Source organism: Lepidochelys kempii, chromosome 13 (genome assembly GCF_965140285.1).
Source record: "Lepidochelys kempii isolate rLepKem1 chromosome 13, rLepKem1.hap1, whole genome shotgun sequence".
Taxonomy (NCBI): domain Eukaryota; kingdom Metazoa; phylum Chordata; order Testudines; family Cheloniidae; genus Lepidochelys; species Lepidochelys kempii.
Window position 1 is genome coordinate 18,342,203 of NC_136392.1, and position 21,482 is coordinate 18,363,684.

A 21,482-nucleotide genomic window follows, 5' to 3' on the forward strand; every position below is an offset into this window, starting at 1 on the left:
TAAACTATTTGTTTCCATAACAGAATGCTCAGTGGGTCAAACCATCTCAAAACAGAGACTGTCCAAATGGATATCTAGATATATCCATTTGTGCTACCAAAACAACAATCTACAACCTCCACTGAGAGTTCACACACACTCCACCAGAGCGCTGGCAGCATCTGTGACCTATCATTGACATTTGCAGAGCAGTTACCTGAGCATCAGTCCATACTTTCACTAAATACTATGCTTTAGAACAACAATCAGCAGCAGATGCTCACTTTGGACTTAGTGTTATCCACTATCAATAGACCAACTCTGAAGCCCGTCCACTCCACTGAGGGGCACTGCTCAATAGTCTCCAAAAGTGGAGCACGCACAGGGAAACTCCTTGAAGAAGAAGAGAAGGTTACTTCCCTTGTGCAGTAACTGAGGTTCTTTGAGATGGTTGTCCCTGTGGGTGCTTCACAACCCTCCCTCCCTCTTGCCCTCTACTTCAGCATTTCAGGCAGTTTTTCTGAGGTAGAGAAGGAACTGGGGGACGGTTCTCTGTGCACCACTTTGTAAACACTCAGAGCGGCGCAAGACAGCTACTGCGTATGTGCGGCCCAACCAAGCACTGCTACCACAAATCTCCAATTTACAAGCACAGGGCATCAAGATACCTAAAGTGGAGCACCCACAGGGACAACCATCTCAAAGAACCTCAGTTACTACACAAGGTGAGTAACTGTCTCTTACAGGGCTGGCAGTTACAGAACCCCTTACTGGTCTGAATGATCCACAAACATGTCATAGTCAAGTCCAGCCCCCTGTGCTAAGCAGACCAAGTAAACCTAGACCATTCCTATCAGGTCCAATATGTTCTTAAAAACCTCCAATGATGAGGATTCCACAACCTCCTTTGGGAGCCTGTTCCAGAGTTTAACTACCCTTGTAGTTAGAAAGTTTTTCCTAATATCTAACCTTAAAACGTCCTTACTGCAGATTAAGCCCACTATATCTCATCCTAGCTTCAGTGGACATGGAGAGCAATTGATCTCCATCCTCTCTATAACAGCCCTTAACATATTTGAAAACTGTTAACGGGTTCCTACCGTGGTTGTCTTTTCTCAAGACTAAACACACCCAGGTTTTTTTAAATGTTTCTTCATATATAAGGTTTTCTAAACCTTTATCATTTTGTTGGTCTTTTCTGGACTCTCTCCAGTTTGTTCACATCTTTCCTAAAGTGTGGCACCCAGAATTAGACACAATGCTCCACTTGAAGCCTCACCAGTGCCGAGCAGAGTAAGACTGTTACCGCCTATGTCTTGTATATGACACACCTGTACAAATAAAGGTGATCTGTCTCTAAGAATTGAGAGAACTTATGCCATGAATTAATGTGAGTATTTCATTTGAAATTATCTGTCTTTATTTAGAGGAAGAGACCTTTCTCCTGTTAAAAAGTAGAAATAATTTCTGGTTCCAGGCATGAAACAAGTGTAATTGCCACTCACAGATCAGCAACAATGCTGTGAAAGCTATGTTAATGAGAGACCATATTCGGAATGACCTTGGTCCCATGTGCAGCTCCATTGTAGAATACTGCCAGTAGGAGTACGGTAATTTGCTGAGGGGAGGGCTGCAGGAGGTTAGATGAGAATGTGAACATACTGATTGTCACTCTGACCACAGACCTGACCTGGAATTTACTGGTATTTCAGCAACCTTGCAGAGTGAGTCCTCTGAGAGTAGTGTGGTGAGGTTTTTTTAATGGGACCAGGGGTTCGGTGTGGTCGGTTTTTACCCTGTGGATCCTGCCCTGCTCATAGCTTTACAGTCATATGAGATGTGTCCTGGACTTAGTTTTTCCTTTTAAGATGACTTACACTGAGAAAATGATCCTCAGTAAGGTGGCCCAACTACAAGAAACCCACAGCTCTTTATGCATAGGGACATTGTAGGCCTGTCCTCTTTCATGGCAGCATCCCTTCACGTTCCATGTGGGTTACCCTCAGGTGAGCCCACAGGGGGCTAGATTTAACACAAATTCCTACTAGGAGTGCTGCAGACAGGATTCCTGCCTGTGACATAAGAATTGCCATACTGGTTCAGACACGGTGGAGAGGGAACATCTGGCTCAGTATCCTGTCTGTAACAGCAGCTATCACCAGCTGCTTCAGAAGAAGGAACCCTGCAACAGACAGTTATAAAGTAACCTGCCTCCAGGGAAAGATTCCTTCTGACTCCCACCCAATAGTTAAAAGTTGACATACCACAAGAAATGAGGGTTTGTATTCCTCTGCCTTGAGTAGCTAGGAGAAGAGTGCAACACAGGTATGTATACTCTGTTATGAGCATGCATGCCTCTGTCACAAGTGCAGTGCCAATAGCTGATGGGTTGCCCATTTGAATAGCTGCAATTTTAATACTGTTGTAGCCTTTAAAGGGACAATTTTAATGGGGTTTGTTTATTAAATTGTCCTAGGGGTAATGGAGAGTTATGCTCATGTTGGACAGTGATGCTCTATCTTAAATTACTAATATAAATTTATAATAGGCCTAACAATGGGTTAAAATAACTTTTTATAATCTAAATTATATTCCATAACACCCAGACTCTAAAATTGCATGTAAAATGTATGTCCATTTTGTTTGCCACATTTGCATATGCTGTTACTCTGCCTCCCCACCTAAATGCAGTAGGTAATTACACATACAGAAGAACAGAAGCATATCTAATTTGCCATCTGTGTGTGAAGCTACCACATTTGTGAACTCTCAAAGTTATTTGTCCTGTTTAACAGCCATGGATGCAATTATCCCCTGCAAAAAGAAAACCCACCTATAGGGCAGAAATCATGTGACAATTTCACCTTGTAGCGATTTATTCCTATTTGTTTCTTCAGAGAGCACATCGTGACCGTTTTGACTTCTCCTCTCCAAAAGGTGCCACAAGTACTCCTTTTCATGTTAGTGTAGTGGTTTTCAACCTATGGTCCCCAGACCCCTGGGGATCCGCAGACTATGCCTAAGATTTCCAAAGGGGTTCACACCTCTATTTGAAATTTTGTAGGGGTCTGAAAACGAAAAAAGAATGAAAACCATTGTGTTAGTGGAGATGAGAACATGGCCCAGTCTGTATGGTGATATTGAAATGTATAAAGCATTGTCTGACAGGAAACAATGACATATTGGTTTCCAGTTTCAAACAAAAAGCTAAGAAGAATGGTATTTACTTCTTCCTTTAGTAAAAGCCTGAAGCAAATTCCATCTGTAAATTTGTGATGACACGATATAATAAAAGAAGCTTCCGTGACATGTCTGCACCAGAGCCCCTATCGGATTTTTCATGTTAATTTTGCATATTGTTCCAAACCTTACCCAACAGGTGTCTTTCATGCTGGGTTATGAATGTGCATATGATCTGCTTCCTGTAATTCTTATTTATTTAATCAAACACACAGAAACGTAAAAGGGGAAATGTTTTCTCGGTGACCATAACTCTTCAGAGTTCCCCCTGGGCTTTTTAATATCACACAGATATTTAAAACAATCACAGACAAAACTGAATAGACTAAACTGGAAATAATTGACTTAAAGACTTTCTAAGGTTGCAAATTAAATTAGTCCCCAGAGAAGAAAAGCAGCAATTTTCTATATCTTAATTAAAAGATAAATAGAAAATAATTAGAGATTGGCATTAAACGCATTTTTGTTTGTGTTTTTAAAACGTGAACAATATACAGTAAAATATAACCAAATGAAGGCACTTAAAAATGTATTGTAAAGAGGTCAGAGAGTAGTCTGTTTCAAAGCTTTAAATTTGTTTTCTTAAATTGGGTTTTGGCTGTCCCCTACAGTGAATGGTGGGTTGTGTACTATAACTTTCAATGGCTTCATAAAAAAAAAAAAAAACTGGACTAAAACTTTGAGATGATCTGATCTATAACAGCAATAAAATGTGGTTAGCAGATTTGGGGGGAAAACACCTTAACTACTTAATTTAAAAAAATTCTTTAAAAAAATCTGTCTTCTATAGCATCAAACTCCATAATATCCCCAATCTCCATCAGGAATTATCAACTATTTTTACTAATGCTAGGGGAACAAAACTAAACAAAGTGTGTGCCGAGTTGTCAGAGAAGTAGTAAAAGCCCACTGATGGGGTCATATTTAACAGAACTGGATGAAACCCTGGAGCATAGTTCTGCATTGGGTAGTGGTGGAATAGGTGATAGATTTTTCCATGGAAATGATTATGCATATGGACAGTGATGAGCTGCCAAAATCTTTACAACCAGTTCCCTCCTCACCCCACGAGGGGGTCGTGGCCCACCCCCGCTCCCGGGGACTCCTGCCCCATCCAACCCCCCCATGTTCCTTCATGTCCCCTGCTCCTGGAACCCCTGCCCTATCCACCCCCCTCCCCTGACTGCCCCCAGAACTGGGCAGGAGGGTCTCATGGGCCACTGTAGTGGGTGCCCACCCTGCCTCTAAGAGCCAGAGGGACCTGCCGGAGGGCGAGGTGGGGAGTCCTGGTGGTGCTTACCTGGGGCAGCTCCCAGGAAGCATCCGACAGGTCCCTCTGGCTCCTAGGGGCGAGGGAGCGTAGCTGGGGGGGGAGCAGAGGGTGCGGCTGCTCCCCCTACTGATCACATCAAAAGTGGTGCCTTAGGTGCCGACTTCATGGGTGCTCCGGGGCTGGAGCACCCACGGGGAAAATTTGGTGGGTGCAGAGCTCCCACTGGCAGCTCTCCGCACCGCACCCAGCCCTAGCTCACCTCCGCTCCGCTTCCGCCTCCTCCCCTGAATGCACCGCCCCGCTCTGCTTCTCTGCCCCTCTCCTCCCCTCCCCCCCAGGCTTCCCGCGAGTCAGCTCGCGGGAAGCCTGGGAGGGCTGAGAAGCAAGCAGCGGCTTCATGCTCAGGCCCAGAGAGGAGGAGGTGAGCTGGGGCGGGGAGCCATTCCCTTGCATGCCCCCCTCCCGGGTCACCTGCTGCAGCACGGGCAGCCCTCCTCGCGCCCCCCGCCCTAGCTCACCTCTGCTCCACCTCTGCCTCCCTGGGCCTGAGCACGAAGCTGCAGCCTGCTTCTCAGCTCTCCCAGGCTTCCCATGTGAACAGCTGATTCGCGGGAAGCCAGGGTGGGAGGGGAGGTGGAGAAGCAAAGCGGGGCGGCGTGCTCAGGGGAGGAGGTGAGCTGGGGCAGGGCGGGGAGCTGCCGGTGGGTGCTCTGCACCTATCAAATTTTCCACGTGGGTGCTCCAGCCCTGGAGCACCCACGGAGTCGGCGCCTGAGGTGCCACTTTTGGCCGGTTGTTAAATTTAGAAGCCCTTTTAGAACCGGTTGTCCCTCAGGGGACAACCGGTTCTAAAAGGGCTTCTAAATTTAACAACCTGTTCAAGCAAACCTGTGCGAACCGGCTCCAGCTCACCACTGCATATGGAAATACAATATTGCTACTAAACAGGATGAGACTGTTTGATTGTTATACTTTGGGAGCCCTTAATTTATGTTCATTTCTTGGGACTGATGGAAATTTTTTGTATTGTATGAAATCTTTTATATATTGATTTATGCATTACATAACACAGTAGGTGGTTTTCATTCCACAAGATTAAACATGCTGGCAGTTCTTTAACTGGTGAAAAAGTAACTCTCTCTTCCCCCCCCCCCCTGCCCCCAACCCCAAACTATTTTTAATATCATACACTTGTAGATTAAACTTAAAATGCAAAACATCATGGCATCTAGCCTCAACATTTAAAAAAACCCACCAGAGTTAATTATCTACTGGAATCCTACAGAGCTACAGAGTTGTTCCTACAGAGTTGTTGGAAGTGTGGAGCCCACCATGAGATTTTGTCTGTTCCCTTAAAGTTATACAAATACTTAGTACTTTTTGTAGTCTGCTGTTAACATTGACATGTTTTTCCACCGATAGCTATGTAAATAGGGGAAAAGTCTATCAATCTGGGGGGGGAGGGGCGACATTCAGGGGGGCACAGTGTGGCCTGTGCCAGCCCCCTGGGGAATAGGAAGGGAGCACCACCAGCTCCACTTCGGTGCTGCCCCCAGCCCCAGCCTACGGCACCACTCCCAACCACAACTGGAGCACCGCTCCCAAGGGCGGGGGTGACTTAAGTTTGGGGATCTTTGATATAAATTGATGTAATGACCTTTTGACTAAAAAGCTTTTCATCATAATTCATCAACTCCCCACCTCGCCCTCCGGTAGGTCCCTCTTTCATGGTCAAACTATAAGCAGTCCTTGTAAGAGATAAGGCCCTTCTGGAGCATTATAGGACTGCCCTGTCAATTTTCTCCAACCATCTCTACTTTTAAACATAGGCATCTCTCAGTCTTGCTGCTTTTTTGGTTCTTTTGAGAGATGCTTTGAGAGGTAGGAGATCGCAGCAGGTTATAAAACTGGCAAGCGTGGAACTCTTCTGCAACATATATAAGAAACTGTTCTAGACTCATGAGCTTCTGGTAGAGAAGGCTCCACTTCCTACTCCCTGAAGTGTACATGGTGCTCTATTATTCTTAGTGTCTCAAGATGGGTCCGTGAAGGAAAGGTGGTCTTTGAGATGGTTTGGCCTGATCCCATTCCAGGCTTTGTTAAGCTAATATAAAAAGTGGAAATGGATCTGGTAGTCAACTGAAGCCAGTTTAGGCTGCGGGACACCATAATAATGTGTATTCGTTGGCTTGTCCTAGTGCAGAGAAGGTGCTATGTTGTGAATCACCTGAGAGGAGTGGATTAAATCATCTTGTCTGAGGTAGATGAAAAGAAAATACTTCATGTGATTTGATGTCTGGGTTTCAAGGATGATGATGAAACTAACATGAACCCAAGGCTGTGCACTTTCATGACTGTGGTGAGGCAGATGCCTTCAACTGAGGATGTGATGGTGGTAGTGTGTCAGTTCCTAGAAAGGCTTACTTTTTCCAGTTGGCTTTGCTTCAGTTTTTTCCTGGTTCAGTTTGAGTCAGCTGTTCTTCATCCAAGCAACTTTTTACGCTGGGCTAATATACACATGGAATGTATTTCATCACTGGCTGCAAAAAATAGATATCTACTATAGAAAATGTGGTTGACAAAAATTAAAGAATGAAGAGAAATGGTGCGACTTTCTTCCTGTACTAGATTATCAACTGAGAAGAGGTTCAGTGAGATTAACTGGTTTAAAAAAAAATCACTTTCAGAACTTCTTATAATGGCTTGCATACATTTTGTAATCCATGACTTATTCTCGCTGACTCTGCTGTGTTCCCAGTCTTGTGTATATTTGCATCCCCTCCCATTTTTTTTTTTTACTGTTTATTACATAACTAGAAACAACTGTTACATATAATGCCATGCAAACACCTGTTCTCACTTTCAGGTGACACTGGAAATAAGAAGTGGGCAGCACTATCTTCTGTAAATTGTTTGTCTTAGCGATTGGCTGAACAAGAAGTAGGACTGAGTGGATTAGTAGGATCTAAAGTTTTACATTTTGTTTTTGAGTGCAGATATGTTAAAAAAAATTGTAAGTTGCATTTTCATGATAGATTGCACTACAGTATTTGTATGAGGTTAATTGAAAAATACTATTTCTTTTGTTTTTTACAATGCAAATATTTGTAATACTCCAAAGTGAGTGTATTCTGTGTTGTAATTTAAATCAATATATTTTTAAAATGTAGAAAAATATGCAAAAAGTTATAATAAATTTAAATTGGTATTCTATTATTGATTAACAGTGCAATTAAAACGGTTTAATTGTGACTATTTTTAATCTAGTTAATTTGTTTTGTGTTAATCTCTTGAGTTAACTGTGATTGACAGCCCTACACAGAATATAAACATTTTCTTAAGTTGTAATCACAATTACTGTTGTACAGAGGAGCTGCTTGGTAAAAGTAGATATGCATGTGCTAATGTCTTTGATACCATTACATAATGCTAAAAGAATGTTGAAAAGTAAGCAAATTTGTGAAAGGTTTTCACAAAAGCAATATTATACTCCATAATTGTACATAGATGTCAAAATCAATATGCAAAGCATGTGATCAAATGTCAACTGTGCTTGTCTTTTAAACATCAGTTTTAATTGAGGCTGCTCCTACATTCCGTATGCTACAAGGCAATTTAATGGTGGTGTTGCAACCCTTCAAGAAAAATTAATTATCCCTGCTGATTCCCAGTCCCTATACTTCCTTCCTAACCCTGCACTCTTGTACGCTAGCAGGTTTGGAGTGCAACTGTTTACACATACAGAATATTTCATTGCCTAGAGCAGGGTGTGGGCATTTAAAAATTTACCAGCTGTTTCAGGTCATTTACAGCATAGCCATCTCTTTCCTTTTGAATGATTTATTTAGATGGCCTCTCATTGGGTTGTCAAGGGTCTGCAGAGACTAACCATATGAAGAAAGGTTTCAGAGGAACAGCCGTGTTAGTCTGTATTCGCAAAAAGAAAAGGAGTACTTGTGGCACCTTAGAGACTAACCAATTTATTTGAGCATGAGCTTTCGTGAGCTACAGCTCACTTCATCAGATGTTTACCGTGGAAACTGCAGCAGACTTTATATACACACAGAAATCATGAAACAATACCTCCTCCCACCCCACTGTCCTGCTGGTAATAGCTTATCTAAAGTGATCAACAGGTGGGCCATTTCCAGCACAAATCCAGGTTTTCTCACGATCCCAATCTGTCAGCTCAAGAGAAGGGGAGTTGTTTGTAGTCAGAGGGAGAAGGGAATTAGTTCATTTTTTGAGTGTGACATGTAGGTTCTCCCCAGGTGCAATACAGAAAGAAGGATGGTTGTCAGCCAGGCATTTCCTGATTAGAGATGGAAGGGAGATGAAGAAAGAGTGAATGTGACACATTAGGAGAAGGCAGCAGAGATTGGAATAGTTTTTCTTTTGTGTTCAGCAAGACATGTGAAATTGTGTGTGCAGAGATGTGTGCATGCTCTGTGCTTCTGAGAGGGGAAACTAGTGGAAGTTGTCAGAACTAAGAACATAGATGAACAGGAGAAGTGATGGGACTCGTAGCCTGCCCCATGGCCTAAGTAAAAGAGGACACTTGATGAAATGAAAGAGAAGTAAAATTAGAATGATAAAGGGAAACATCACTTTATACACCTCATAGTCAACCCACCAGCCGTAGCAATTCGTGGTCACAGGAAATTACTGAGACACATCATGCAGCTGATTTTTAATTTAAAAAAAAAAGTGAGATCAGGTTATGACCATTAACAACATTGCAGATAATATGAGGGAAATCTCATGCTTCAGGGTAGAAGTTGATCATCTGCAGAGATCAGAAGGGGTTGGCATGTAAATTTCTGCACAATTGGCTGAATGCAATATCGGGAGAGGAAGGGATTTCACCTTCCTCTGAAGCATTAAATCTTGGCGACTGGAGGGGGAAGGTTAAAAGATTGGCTACAATATCAGACAATCTGCTAAACCTAATTCGGTGTTACCTTTTAAAAGATTAAATGGGTGTGATTATCTATGCGTTCAAAAACAACCACAAAAAGTTGACACACTGGAGTTGGCAACTTTTTGAAGGTATCCCTTTTAATAATGATGTACAATTCTATATTTAAGTAGTGAGTCAAATTCTGTTTTCATTTGCAGCAGTGTAAATCTGAAGCATCACCACTCTAGTTAGTTTTTGGTACACTTTGTAATCTAAAATAATTTTTCCACTGTAATAATATGAGGTATATGTCTGTAGTTAGCTTGTTTAAAACATTGCTATTTAATTCTGTACAGTACTTGCTATTTACGATTTTTGCTTTGATCAGTAATAGAATTTAATTTTTCAAACAGAGCTTTTCATACAAGTATCTCAAAATGTTCAAAATAAATGGCTTCTCTTTTGAAATTTGTGGGGTATAAAAAGCACAGTATGAAATCAAATTCTCTACTCCCCTGTTATGGAAAGACATGGTAAGTTTTTAGCTATTTGAATACATTGTAAACACTATTTTATTGGATGTCAAAAGATCCAGATTTTTTTTTTACTTATTGATCTAAAGTTTCAAAAATTGGTTTTGAATTTGTACTGCACAAACTTTATGCACATGAAAAACTCCCCATTGATATTTACAAATGGCATTGAGGGGAATAGAATGGGTAGAAATCTAAAACCTGATCTAGCAGATGCTGTTTATAGTACAAAAGTGTTTTTTTATAAAAACAGAATTGCTTGACACATTTCTTTTAAAAAGCAGGAATTTCAGGTTTTTTAAGAGACTTGGGTCACTTAATGTCCATCTATGCTTATAATGGTATGTGAACACCTACTAGCATGGGTTAATTATGAGAACTGATAATTTATGTACAGTAACTTGAGACTATTAAAATATAGAGCCTGTTTTTAAAATTATCTCATGCTCATTGTGTTGTCTGTGATCTGTATGGGGTCCTGAAAATATGGTATTTCTACATCTCAGAAAAAAGACAGTTGCTGAACTTGAACTATATTCTAGGCCTTCTTTAAAATAGCCAGTAATTAAATCAGTCAACTAGGTGTTAATATACCATAGTCTTATATAAACCTTTATTCTTTAGTGTGATGCTTGAATATATATTCAGCTGATCATGTCGCTGCCATAAATCATCTTTTGGTCTCTTTAGAGGTTTCCCCTTTCTTCTGTTCAGTCTGTAATCTGTTTCTGTAATAGAGTTCTACTCAGCATGTGCACTGTATGTTTACAAAATAGATTTCCAAAACCAAAAAGGTCCTGTAGGCTCCTATTAATGGGTATTTTTTGGCTTACAACAGGAAGATGCTAATATAAGTAGTAATATAGCCAATTGTTTTCCATCAAGGTGATTGAAAGCTTTCAGAGTTATTTTCTTTTGCCTGTAGGGAGCATGTAGGAAACTCCATCAGTCACCATCAGGTGTTTGAGCATCATACGCTTCTCTGGATGTTAACCCTTCATGGGTGAATAAGAACTGGATGGTGCTTCATTCCTGAACTCTGCACAGAATCATAGTATATTTGCATAATCATAGGAATTCAATGAGGTTGTAGAGTGGTTAGGCACTCATCAGTGAAAAGGTTTTTACAGTATACAGGTGCACAAACAACTTATCTGAATTGCTATTGATTTACATGTTTGTTGGCAGCCTTGGCATGGAGGTCAGGAATCAAACGGGCTATGAAGAGCTGACTTACTCTTTTCCCCCTGGGGTGCTCTCCCTTGTTCTTCCAAGACTGGTGCTCTTAATCACTACTAAATTCACCTTAAAAATAAAGACACAGACTTTCGAAATTGCACTCATGCAAAAATGTGCATGCATGTGCACTTCCCTATCCCTCCTTCTGCCTCACCAGAAAAAAACCCCACTTTTTGGGACACAATAGCCCTTGTTTGTTGACCTTGGCAGTGTGTTGCGATGCACATCTCTGTCGGGCGTTTGAGAGAATTAAGCTTTGGATAGAGTGGTTCAGGTGGTTGGATTTGGATTGGGGAAGAGATGAGGGGTTTGTGCAAGCTGACATGGGAAAGAGTGCGGTGATTTTATTATTATTATTTATTATTATTTTTTAATGGATTTTTTGGCGCAGATAAAGGCTGGTGGTTTGTTACTGCTGTCTTTTGTTATAACTGGAATTGTATTTTAATTATGTTTGACCTGGGATAGGAGTTCTTTTTAGGTTTTGCTGGACGGTATCAAAATAGATAAAATAGTTTGCTTGTGCAGTGACTGTGACTGACTGCATGAGAACATGTGATGGAAGCATACAGAGATGGCAGCTAAACATTGAACTGCTTGCATGCATTTGTTGCAGTTGTGCATTTAGTCATTGTAACTACACATGTAGCTGAAGACCATAAATGAAGCTTTGACAACCTGGGCCAGAACATTTAGAAAACATACTATGTTTTTGTAACAGCCAGCAAGAAATGGTTTTATTTACTGTACTTATCTCATCCGTGATACAGGACAAGGTGCCTGTTACAAGGCATGTAGATACTACCTGATGAAAAGACAGAACAAAACATCCTTCCAGATACAATGTAGAACAAAAGCAGTGGCCCTCAGGCAACCCCACCCACCATGTCTCCCTACATAATTAGGTGGGAAAATACAATGGTCTCTCTCTCTCACTTGCACGCAAATATAAAAGGGCGAGGGATTTCCAAAACACTCAGGCCAGCAGAAATCAATGGCTGGCAGTGGGCCTTGTTATTAATTTAGAAAGCCTTGAAAGACTTGGGCTTTGGCTTATCCTGACCAGTTTCTTTCCCTGTGTTCCACCATTTCATTTGAAATCAGCTGAGCCTTTTGTTTGCTGTCATTGCATTTGAACATCTGGTTCGTTGAGGTGCTAAATAAGAGGGCCCTTTGCTATGAAATTAGGTGCTCTTCTTAGTTCTCTAGAGCGGTTGACTGTCAGGCCTGGTGTACTGCCTGTCCTTTCTCCTTGTGAGAAGGAGTGTTTCACTGTAGTCTTGTTTTGTGCAGGGGTGGGAGGAACATTTTTATTCAGGTAGTTGTGTTTATAGTTTGATACAGCATGCTGTGACTTTGTGTTGGGCACTTCCATAAAAAATAAAATAATCAGCAAGGGACTGCTATGAGCTCACTGAGAGGCCTCAGCAGCCAAAACAAATAAAGATCTTTCTGGTCCATATTTAAGGAAAAGACCAAAAGCAAACTAGCCTTAGTCAAGGTCACCTGCCAGGCAAGGACAAGTGTGTGTAGAATTTAACTGTGCAGAGTTTTAAGTTGTCTTTAGCTCTTATATTTGTCCATGCATAACAAACTCTGAAGTAAAGCTTTTGAGTGTAACTACTATATGGAGATTGCTGCTTTCTGAAACAACCATGCATTTGTTTTTGTTCCCATTAGAGTAGAGGTCTTTTCTAGTCTTTTTGTAATAGGTTGCTCTTTGGTGGAGCTGCTCTGGAGTAAAGAAAAAAATAAACTGAAAGATAAATAACAGTTTACAGCCAAACCAGTCTAGAAACTGCTACATATCTGTCTTAATCCACATCAGAAAGGGAAGGGAAATTAGAACTGTAATATATAGAGAGAGAATATGAAGTGTGTTACTCTTCATATCTTGTATTTTTTTGAAAGCCACAGTTCAACTTGATGGTAGTTAGAGTGACCAGGCAACTCTCTTTAGCTGTTCTCCTGAGCAAATTGCTGTGTGGGTCTCCAGCCTGGGGCATAGTCTGTACCATGCTAGCTGGTCGTTGGAGGTGCCAAGCTTCAGAGCACAGAGAAGACTCCTTTGTGAATTCTTTAAAAATTGGCTGTGACTAGTCTGTGATTTTTCCAGATATTCACCATAATAAAAGCCACTGCTCCAGTGAAATGGGAGTGACATTATGGGCCCAGTCCTGCTCACCTTACATGCACAGCTCCCAGAGGGGGTTTCAAAGAAGTAAAAGGAGAGGAGGATTTTATTCTGTGGACGTGCACTGTAATGGAGAATCACCTGGCCCAAACCATGACAGAGAAATGGCTACGTGTGTGTGTTACACTTAGTCTTTATCTACAATTATTTTATTAGAGCAATTCTTGTGCACAGAGCAAATATCTCTTTTCAGTTGTTTTAGCTAAATTTTGAAATGCCATAAAACCCATCGCCATACAGGATTGCCAACTTTCTAATCGTACAAAACCAAACACCCCTGCCCCTTCTCTAAGGCCCTGCCCTGCGCTCTCCATCCACCCTCCCTCCGTCGCTCGCTCTCCCACAGCCTCACTCACTCGCTAATTTTCACCAGGCTGAGGCAGGGGGTTGAGGTGCAGGAGGGGGTGCAGGCTCTGGGGTGGGGCCAGAATGAGGGGTTTGGGGTGTGGGAGGAAGCTCTGGGCTGGGATAGGGGGTTCGGGTGTGGGAGGAGGTGAGGGCTCTGGCTGGGGGTGCTGGCCCTGGGGTGGGGCCAGGGATGAGGGTTCAAGGTGCAGGAGCAGGCTCCGGGCTGGGGCAGAGGGTTGGAGAACAGGAGAGGGTTTGGGGTGTGGGCTCCCTACCTGGCTCCCCACAGCTCCTGGGAAGCATCTGGCATGTCCCTCTGGCTCCTAGGTGGAGGTGTGGCCAGGCGGCTCTGGATGTGATTCCCAGGCAATGGGAGCGGCAGGGACGGCGCGCATAGCCTCTGTGGCCATCCCTATTCCTAGGACCTGGAGGGATATGCCAGATGCTTCCCAGGAGCCAGGTAGGTTCCCAGCACCAACCGGACTTTTAACGGCCCGGTCAGCCCTAGCAACCCTATTGCCATGCTGTGTATGTAGACCATAAGAAAAGCATTGAGCTTATCGTTTTATATTGACTTTATGCTAAATTATAGGGCTTTCCTGGTCTTGGAATAATACTGTAGTGAGATTTATCATGTTAAGATTTTTCCCTTCTAATGTCCTACCACTTCCTAGTTTTGTTCTTTGTTTAGTGGGCTGTTGACCTCTTCTTGTATTCCAGAAAATTGGTTTTAAATTTTACTTTAAATGTATCCTTGTCCATAGTCTCCCTACCCAGCCAGACCCAGTTCATCTACTCTTAGCATCTCAAACAATCTCTCTTCTTCCCACCTCTGGCCTCCAGTCACCCCACTGTCTTCCTTCTTATTCTACCTGCTATGAAATGGAGGAAGGCATACAGGTTAGTCTTTGAGAAAAATAAAACAATATATTTTAAAAACCCCTAGAGTTAATTTACCTCTGTATCAATGAAAGGGAAATCATGAATAATTCCTCTGAAGTCTATATAGTTACACCACCACAAGACAGAGAAGAATCAGATTCACATTCTAGGATAGTGGCCCTTAAATTTTTATCATTCCCCATTTCACTCAGAACCTTCTGGGAGGAAATCACAATTTCTGGATTTGCTAATCAGTTCCTCCAAGGTTAAGAAATTGTCTCTAGGGGAGCATTTAGAGTTGTCTTCTACCTTCTCAATCTCAAAAAGGAATCTAATTCTCTGAACTAGAATTTATAAAGCGAAGGATCTGAAACAGAATGATCCACATACTAGAACAATTCCTCTACAGTTCTAAAGGGATTTCTCAAAAGTGTAACATTTTGTCTGAAGAGCCACAACAGATTGTGACTGATGAGAGTGAGGAAAACAGAGCTTGCCCCAACAAGGGAACTAAACAATTTATTTTTAAAACCTCACCAATTTATTGCTTTGGTTGGCTTCAAAGCATTGAAAAATGTTAGATGAAACAACAAAACTGATAGTGGCTAGGGCTAGACTGTAACTTCCCCATGTGCCCTGAATAAGAGGTAGCGCATAGCAGGAGCAGAGCAGAGAAGGAACTGATGTCAGGATAGATTTACTCTGCACTCACGGGATGCAACTGCAGCTCCTGTAGACATACCTGAGCTAGCTTTACCCATGCTAGCATGGTGAAAAATAGCAACGTAGATGTGGCAGGATGGGCTTCAGTGTGGGCTCTATAAGCCTGTTGGGGACACACTCGCGTTGCTGAAGCCAAAGCTGCTGCATCTACAGTGCTGTCTGTAGCTGTTCTAGCTGTCCCTCATGTGACAGTGGAGGGAAGCAGGCAGAACCGGGGCTCCCCGTTCCATTTTCTCCTCACTTGCACGCAGCAAGGGGCACTAGGCAAGTAGCACCATATGCCCCTCACTGCAGCAGGAGTCACAATGTAGCCAAGAAGAGCAAAGACGGGAAGCTCTACTGCCCTGCTTGGCCAAGTGTGGCCTGTGACAATCTAGCCCACAGAGAATGAACACAATAACCAGTGCACAAGTCTTCTCTGGCCTTATCATCCCCCCCGCCTCTTTGGGTGGCGGGGATAAAAACACAGTATACTGCCTCCACCACATCATTCCCCCCCTCCCTTGTCTCAAGGAAAGTGTCTATTTTTAGTTCAGGCTGAATAGAAGGACTTCAGTGGGATTAATTATTGTAGTACCTTGTACATGTTTGCTTGATTCAAGCTCATTGACTTCAATAAGAATTTTGCCTTAACAACAACTAAGTAAAAACAGTTTTGTGTAAATACTTTTAAACACACACAGTCTAACTTGGGGTTCTCTCTGACTTCACTATGTCCCCCTTTTACATCCAATACATTAAAAAAATCCATCTTACAAAAATTTACACTTTTACAACATTCAAGGGGGACCCTTCCCAATGCCAGTTGACTAGAGAACATCAATTCTCTATGTAAAAATATTACATCTGTCTCAAACACCAATTTTGTTTCCTTGCTAGAGGTCTCAATACAGAGAGAGAATCTAATCAACATTTTTCTTTTGTAAAATGGGGATAATACCATCTCCATCTCCTCAACCTACATGTTGTGAATATAAAGTAATTGAATATTTGTGAAACATTCTGATATAGTGATGATGAGCAGCATAGAAAAGCCATGAGGAAATTAATAATACTGTTGCAGGGTTGGAGTATTGTGCAGTAAATAAGGCATGAGGCCACACATTGAATGAGGAGGAGCGGAGAAACAAAATACTTAATGAGCAGCTATTCAATAAGCACCATTTATTCTGTGCACTCCATAAGGCAGTGGTCCTGTGGGGGGAAAAATAGTATATGATTGTGTAATTAAAAACTGCATTAGAATGTGTGTGCATGAGAGGGCCAAATTAAGGTGGAACTGGCAAACTTAATTCTGATATTTCCTAACTTTTGAGTGCTTGACTTTGCAGCCTTAATAGTGTTTGTTTAATGTAAATTATGTGCGTAATATAAATATATGGAATATTTGGAGTTTTAAATAACATTTTATTGCTCTTTGTCTTGCTCCTAAATATGAACTTTTCAAAAAGCATAGGGAAAGTTTGTATAGCCTCTTTCAGTCATAAGGATGTCTTATGCTCTGTAATATGTTAATTACTGATTTACGGCACTCTTAATGTGCTCACTAAAATATTTACTGGTATTTCAAATGCATGTCCATGAAGTAATTATTATATGCAAATAGCCTGGGAAGCTTTAAAAACAGTCTGCATTCTCTTTAAAGCCATCCCAAGACACACTTTCCATTTTGTTTTACAATGGAGCCTCTCTAATTTTCTATTTACTAAATTGCAAAACCAATAATACTCACAAATAAACCGTTTTGTAGTCCCATTCTCATGAAAGATTTAAGAGCAGATGACAGATGTTATTTCTATGGCATTAATACTTTATCAAATCTACTATTGTACTTTTGCCAGTACTGTACTGCTATAGTTTGAGCTCTAATTAAAATCAAACTACTTTTTGCAAAATAAATTAATATAGCACATTTCATAATGTGGCATCTTTGATTATTTTTGATCATTTTACTCATTTAGTTGCTAATTTGTAAAGAATCTCCCATTTATTAGTGTGAATTAGTGAAGTTCTCCTGCAGCAGCTGGCATAACAAAAAAATGGCTTCACGTCAAGATGTTTTAACATCTGCCGAATAATAATCAATAAGACATTCTAAGCCTGACATCTGGTAATCACAATGGTCCAACCTTTTTACGCCCAAAATTACTTTTTGAATTTAAGGGCAACCCAGGATCTACCCCGCCCCACTCACTCTATCCCCCCCCTTTCTCCATCACTCGCTCTCACTCACTTTCACTGGGCTGGGTTAGGGGTTCAGGAGGGGGTATGGGCTCTGTGCTGGAGCCGAGGGGTTTGCAGTGTGGGAGGGGGCTCTGGGTTGAGCCTGGGGGAAAGGGTTGGGGTGCAGGAGGGGGTGAGGGCTCTAAGCTCTGGGAGGGAGTTTGGCTGTAGGAGGGGGCTCCGGGCTGGGGCAGTGTTGGGGTGCAGGAGGGGGTGTGGGCTCTGGGAGGAGGCTCAGGGCTGGAGCAGAGTGTTGGGTGCAGAAGGGGGGTCAGGCCTGGGTCTTGGGGTGCAGGAGGGGGTATCGGGTGCTGGCTCTCAGAGGTGGGTCAGGGCTGGGGCTTGGGGTGCAGGAGCAGCTATGGGGTGCTGGCTCTGGGAGGGGGCTCAGGGATGGGGGTTGGGGTTCGGCCTCCCTTTGGGCAGCACTTGCCTCCGGCGGCTCCCAGTCGGTGGTGAAGCGTCACAGCCGCTAAGGCAGGCTCCCTGCCTAACCTGGCCCCATTGCTGCTCCTGAAAGAAGTCGATGTGACCCGGCAGGGGCGGGTTGCACATGGCTCCTCGTGCTCCCTCTCTCTGCAAGCACCACCCCTGAAGCTCCCATTGGTCACATCTCCCCATTCCCAGCCAATGGGAGCTGCGGGGGGCGGCGCTTGTAGGCAGGAGCAACGCATGGAGAGAGACCCCTGCTCCCCACCCTGGCCGTGCTGGCCGCTTCCGGGAGCGGTGTGGGGACGGGGCAGGCAGGAAGTCTGTCTTAGCAGCAGCCTTGCTGTGCCGCCAGAGATCACGATGGATGGGTTGGTGACCACTGATCTAGACCTAGTCAGCCATTTATAACTGTGAAGAACAATATGTGCAAGCATTTGGCAATTGATAACCCATTTTGGCAGCGGTAGGAAGTAGTAGTATTTGTGTATCTGAATGATATAAATTCTTCCGCATGTCAAATTACAGAATTGGAGAATGAATGCAATAATTGTAATTAAACATATTATTTATAATTCTGTTTTCCACACGTTGCTGTCAATGTATTGCAGCTTGTAAAGAAAAAGATATTAAATATTTATTTTGCTGCAACTTGTTACTCTGTCTACATAAATACTCAGTGAAGAGATTCTGGGGAAAGACACTTGAAAATGTGGTGAATGTTGCTGAGGTTTAATTTTTGGGATGACTATGTACAGGGAATAATTCTGAATTGTGCTTCACATTTCCCAAAGGCTTACACTTGTGACCACATAAGTGGCAGAAACATTTGTCATATGCAGGCCTTACTTCCACAGGAACTAATCACAGAAGTTTGGAAGAAAATATGCATTTATTTTTCAAATATGCAATTTCTTTTTCTAACAACACCTCTTTTAAAAGGTAGCTGGAATCTTAAAGTAAAATTCTTAACAATGTACATGAGACACTTTCTAGTCACTGGAAAACCCATGGCCATACAAACATGATCAAGAGTTTGTTTTATTTCCCCAGTTCTGCACCTATCACTCCACTGGCTGGGAGATTTATCAAGTTGTATCCAAGCTGGAAAAGTTAGCATTGTGTTCCCTGTTCATCACAGGTGTTATCTGCATAGATTACATACGACACATTGCAAACCATCTATCTATGGGATTAATGTACTGTGCTGTGCAGTCCTAAAGCAATCAACTACTGTAATTCAATTATTGGCTGCTAAATTTTTCATATTTCTGAAAATCTTAGCCATATATTCAGATTTTTTATTTCTCAATACCATAGCTCATTCACATAGCAGTAGGTGTATTGAATGATGGACAGTTGATCGACATGAATTAAAGCAAGATACCTTGTAAGCCCCAGAGCTTTAAAATTTATAAACAGATGCTAAGCAAGACTAGGTTGCCATGGAGAGATGATGGACCAATGCCAGTATTTTACTCCAAGGACTTTCAGCATTCCTCTGATTAGCAGGATTAACCAAGTCTTGGCTGTGAGGCAGAAGGGTTGACCATCCTGCTGCCAGGTTGATGTTTTAATGATGCTTGTTTTTATTTATTTTTTGCATCAGTGTCTCCAAAATTTATTCCATCAGCTTTAAATCTCAGTAAAGCTATCAGAATGCGAATGACAACCTTTTAGCATGCACGAGTGCAAGGTGGTTTCTGACTTAACAGTGGAAACCTGTCTGATCAAGGTCCAGGCTAAGGTGTAAATAACACTCTCTCAAAGATAAGCTTAATGGTTCACTTGAGTGATCAGATGCTAGAGAGGGATAATTATATATTTGAAAGAGAAGGCTTTTTTGATGCCATGCCTTTTGACCTTTGTGATAGGCTAAGGAGAATCAAGAATGTTATTCAAAACAATGTTTTCTCAACCTCCATGTCTGAGTGTACTCACAAAAACTTAACACAAAAAATAGTACCAGTTAAATGTGTGGGCTAATGCAGAAACGTGCTTTAAGCAATATGCTTGAATTTGAATTTGCTGGAATTAATGGAGGGTTGAGCAAATCTCCTCTTTCATGAAAGTTACCAGAAACCCATGATGTGGTCAACAAGGCCTTCAAGAACGTTGATCCTTAACAGGCCATCCTCTGAGACTGCAGAACAAATGAATGCAGCTCATGTCCTTATTTTTTCCATTGTGTTGAAGTTTTACTTTCCCGGTTTAGATAGTGGGGGGAAATAAGAACTTGACCTATAATTTGCAAATCTTGTGCTCCCACGTTTGGGGTGGTGGATATCAAAATTTATATTCTGGGTTTCACACACTTTGTGGTTTGTTTCCTTTTCAGGCTCTGCCTTCCACCTCGAGCTCCTATCTCAACCTGGAAACAGAAGTTAAGACCCTTGTCTTTTCCTGCCTTCATGCCAGCCAAGCTACACCAGGGTACTCCTTTCTTGAGTGAGTTGAGGGTATGTAAGGATAACAAAACCTGTACCAGATGAAAAAGAAAAGGGACCTTCTGTGTTAGAGGATGTTTGTTTTGTCTTATGACAGCATGCAGTGTTGCTTGGAAGTGTTTTGGATGGGGTGGGAATAAAATCCTTCTACTTTGTTAGCTGGGGGGATTAGTAAATTAGTGGTGGGATTGACAGCAAAAAGCAACAGGTTCAGTAAAGGCGTGATCTAATTTGGGATTTAGAATGTGGCAGTTTACCATACTGTTCCTGATTCACACTTTTACCTGACTGGGCTTACTCAATATATACATATTCTATTGTCCAATATATTGAGAGGTAGCAGATCTTTCTTCTGAAAATGGCTGCTTGCCTCCTTTCACGGCTGGACTGAAGGTCTGAATGAACCTGGCTATAGGAGCTATCTGGAAAGGGTAAGAATATAATAGAAATTATGGACTGAAAATACCAATTAAGTCACCTAATTCATTACCTTGCTCGGGTTCCAATCAACCCCCTGATTACAGTCAATTTTCCTAGTGCTTTGTCTAGCGTAAAGTAGTTTCAAATGTCTCAGGTGATAGGGTTTCCATTTGAGGGGTCTTTTCCACATTGTGCCCTGATATTCAGCCTAAAATTCCTATTCCTTGATTCCCTCTCTTCATAGGTCAGAGATGGATCCTGCACCCCATTAAAGCCAGTCACGGTTTTTGTCAGTGTTTTCAGACAGAGCAGGAGGTGGTCCTTGGAGCTTTAAGGAGAGCAATGACTGATTCCTGGCCAGGCTGTCTTCTCTGTAAGGAAGCAGAAAGTTCCTTGTGCCCTCTCTCTCACCACTTTGGGCACTTGTACAGAGCCAGCCATGGTCTGGGCCTAAGTCTAATCAGCTCCATTGATTGCCTTAATCACCTTTTTAATTACCATGCTAAGGTAGTTAGTCACTTTGTAAAGAACAGATGAATTGTCCTGCTGAAATTTGAGATTACTCATGTGAGTAAACTACTCATCAGTATGTGTAAGGAGTTCATAATTTAGCCAACTGGTATTAATGATTTCAGTGGATACCAATGATATA

General features: G+C 42.1%; 1 protein-coding gene across 1 annotated transcript in view; it reads left to right on the forward strand.

The window, feature by feature from the left end:
- The window catches only part of SULF2 (sulfatase 2), a 248,316-nt gene that overhangs the window by 48,939 nt on the left and 177,895 nt on the right, over positions 1-21,482 (forward strand). Inside the window, exon 2 of the mRNA XM_073309507.2 lies at positions 20,302-20,411. The gene's annotated coding sequence lies outside the window, so the exon portion shown is untranslated. The remainder of the gene's footprint in view (positions 1-20,301; positions 20,412-21,482) is intronic.